Here is a 4162-nt window from a genome sequence, read left to right as displayed (position 1 = left end):
ACTTATGGGATGTTCACTTATTAAAATAGGTATTAAAAACCCACAAAAATATCCAAATAAAAGGACAAGGAAAATTTTTCTTCCTGTTCACCTGCCTTTCTTTCTTTCTTTTTGAATAATTCAGTTCAAGAGCTATTATGTGAAGTTGACCAAGATAGGCATTCATGAGGGGTTAGGAGCTGAGAGGGCAGTGGCAGAAGCAGCCAGGTCTGAGCTGTCAGTCTGTGTGGACTAACAAAGGACGTCCTGGGAGTGGATGATGGCAGTGGCTCCGAGTGAGGTGTTAGAACCTCACACAAGAGAGAGTAGAGGAGAGGAATACATATAATAAGGATAATACTTTAGTTAATATAATAAAGATAGCACAAATTAGTTTTCTCATTACTGGAGGATGGTGCTCAATATATGAAGAGGGGAAAACTAGCATAAACTTTGTGATGTTTGGGTGAGCTAATATCTATGTGGGTCTGGGAACAATGACACTCCAATGACATGGAACACCTGGAGTGACCAAATCATGATTTCTTAAATACAGTTCTCCACTCACAAGAGTCAAGTCTTCTTGGAAAAATAGTCGATTTTACAGTTGGGTCTGGGCAAATCAAAGTTAACCCTGGAACATCTTGCTTTGAGATGAGAAAAGAAGGGACTTTACCATGAAGAAATCTGGCTAACTTCACTTTAATCAAATAATCAAAGTTAACATCACAAATAATGGAACAACTCAAAATCATGAACCATCTGATAAAAATGAAAAAAAAAAAGACACACAGAGAGAAAATTGCTTGTCTTCTATAACATTTCTGCCAAAAATGAAAAAAAAAAAACAAAACAAGAAGCTGAATGCAATAATAAAGAAATATCAGACAAACTCAGACTGGGAGACATAGAAACTGGCCTGTATTTTTCAAAAGTGTCAAGGTCAGGCAAGTCAAAGAAGAAATGAGAAACTGTTTGAGACTGAAGGAGACTAAAGAGACAACAACTAATGTAATGCATAATTCTGGACATCCGTTTGTCACTAATGACACTATGGGAACAACTGGTGAAACTTGAGTGAAATCTGTGGATTTTATGATGATAATGTATCAATGTAATTTCCTGATTATGATGTTTTTATTGAGGTTATGGAGGATAATGCCTTTGTAGGAATTACAAACTAAAATATTCAGGGGTGAGGGGGTAATCATGTTGGTAAACTCACTTTCAAATGGCTCAGAGAGAAATGTTTATTTTTTTGTATCGTACTTGCAAACTTTTTATGGTTTAAAAATGTGAATAACTATTTATAAATAATTATGTGACTGTAAACATTTAGATAAAGAATGTATAGAGGACTGGTTGTAGTACATAAATATTAAGCCAATTTCATGACTTTTAAAATACATGTCAAACCCACATATATCTAGTTAATAATAAAAGCTTTCCTTTATTGAACACCTATTATGTTCCAGGCACTCTACCTTTATTATCTCCAGGCCTAAATAGAACCCACAAGACAGATATAATATGTCTCTTCTTTAAAGAGAGGAAGTTGAAGGTCAGAGCACTTACGTGATGTGTCTAAGCACACAGATAGCATCTGAGAGAATTGGGATTCAGTTCCCAGTCTGACTGGGTCCAAAACCTGTCTACTTTCCACCATATCTGTGGTCTCTATAATCAGTTCTACTTTACGTGCTCAAGGGAAATTAATCCTTAAGTCAGATCCCTAAAATAGAGCTCAGTCTCTAAAGTTTTTAGGAGTGAATTTTTGCTCTTGGTTGTCAGTACTTGAACTCTAGAAATAAGATGCTGCATGGACCTAAGCTACTTCTTGTTTTCAAATTAGCTTTTCTAATTCATCAAGGCATTTTAATACAGCTCAGCACATGTAACCTCACAGGTAACCTCAAGTTCTGAAAGTGTTATTATCCCACCTATTGGTTGAAAATCCATTCTAGGTTCTTGACAGATCTAGAGGCATATGATTCATGGTGAGTTGTATGTCAGTCCTAACTCAGAAAATTACACTATCCTGGGAATTGTGAGGAACTTGTGTGTCAGAGGATCTGTGTTCAAGTCATTCTGGAGCTTAGACCATTATCCTAGTCTTGGCATTATGTGGATAGACAACACCTTGGATTTGAACTTAGTTGGATTCCGATTTTAGTGTTCATCTGTACCTAAGTGATGATATATGCTACATGTGTATTGTCCTCACCTCATTAAAAAAATAATAAAGGAAAGGAAAGACAGCAGAAAGGAAATTTGAGATGGCTGACTCTGGTTCTAGCCCTACCTTCTTTACATTCCCTGGCTCTTTGTTTAATAAATAAATAAGGGCTGATAATATTACTTAATGCTTATGGTAGTGTTTAGATTTCGATGCTGTATTACATATAAAGTAGGTTTAGCGATGTCTGGCTCCCAGGAGAGCCATTTGCATATTTGCTATCATCACTATTAATATATTAAATGAATTGATACATAGTTGCTCTTCCATAAATAATAGTTTTTCTTCCATTTCCTAAAATATTAGAATAACTATACACAATTTTTATTAACCTTCACTTTAAGGGATCAGTATGATCAGAGATATATCTAACCATATTACTGTAGAGAAGATTGGAAGCCACACTAGACTTTTGCCTTTGCCTTTAAAATGCTACCAGTGGTGATGCAATGTACTGTTGTTATACTGGCGAGTTGATCTTGCAAGCTATATTTGACATATGAATAATTTTTATCTTGTTATACTGTTTCTGTACAAATAATATGTATCCCTCAGGATAAGAAATCATCCATGTGGAATAAATAGCATTTTCTCTGTGTAGGTATACAATTATCTGAAATGTAAGGATTGACAAATGTGTGGCTGATTGAAACTTTTGTAGTAATTTGAGAGTTTGACACATTTTTGAGATGGTGTTGTTATTCTCCATTTTCTTTATTTTCTTTTTTATTTGAATGGCTGAGCATATTCTATGAAAGAGCGATTTGAATTCATGGTTAATCATAGCCTTATGAAATTTTGTTGCTCTGAGGAAACATTAGTTATCTTCTAATCCAGGTATCAACAAAAAATGATCTGCAACCCAAACCAGCCTACCACCTATTTTGTGTTTGGCCTGTGAGCTCAGAATAATTTTTACATAAAAGCAAAGAATAATATGCAGCAGAAATCATATATGGTCTGCAAAATATTTACTGTCTGGCCCTTTACCGAAAAAATGCCTGACCTAACCCAAATCCTTTATTTAAAAAAAAAATTGAAAAATTGAGACCAAGGGAAGTCATATGATTTTATTTAGGGGAACTCAGCTCATTGGAGACAGATCTGCAGCTTGTACAAACTTTCTTGATGCTCAGCTTCATACTCTAGCAACAACATCCTACTTTCTCAGCCATTTGCCTCCCTAGGGTCTTTTACCTAGCTAATAATATTTGCATTTAAAAAGATGACACTAATGTTTTAAGTTTATGAGGCATCTCCTCTCTGAAGAGCCTAGAGGCCTTTCACCTAGGTTAAGCCAATTCTGCCTGTGTAGGAATTGCTTCTAAATGGTTTACTGGATTACCAAGTGGTAATTTAGGTCTATCAGTTATTACATATTATCTATATTAATAATGTCTTTAAAAAGTAAGAAGTAAGCATAGTTAGCCTGTTTATAAGAAGCAATAAGACGCTTAATGAAAGAACCACATTATATCTTTAACCTCTCAGTTGAATTACCAAAATCCCATACTAATGGTTCTAGATCTTCCATGTTATCTTACACGTGTGAGCCTTGGTAGATAATGGTAGAGGTAGTGGTGTTGGTGTTTTAAAGTCTGTTTGGAATATACGTAAAACTCCTGCTAAATTTTCATAAAATTATAATTTTGAACTTAAATTAGATATTTGGACATTACTTGATGACAGATTTGGGAAATCACATACTCCATGTGAATTCCCCAAGTTTGTCAATCAATTCCTCCCCCCAAAAATATCTTTGTGAGTAGAAATGAATTTTTGGTCCACTTTTTCCTAAGATGTTTGGAGTAAGCATACTTCAGGAAAGAATGCCTAGTAACTTAAGATTTGTCTTTTTAACTTTGACCTCTTTTAACTTTCTACCAAAATATTAAAGATTAATTTACCATCCAAAATTAATGATTTCTATAAATTTACAAGATAATT

The sequence above is a fragment of the Carlito syrichta genome, unplaced genomic scaffold, assembly GCF_000164805.1.
Source record: "Carlito syrichta isolate Samal-C Ts95f unplaced genomic scaffold, Tarsius_syrichta-2.0.1 Scaffold305715, whole genome shotgun sequence".
NCBI lineage: Eukaryota > Metazoa > Chordata > Mammalia > Primates > Tarsiidae > Carlito > Carlito syrichta.
The sequence above is the reverse complement of the archived record's forward strand: the minus strand, read 5'-3'. Positions refer to the sequence as shown.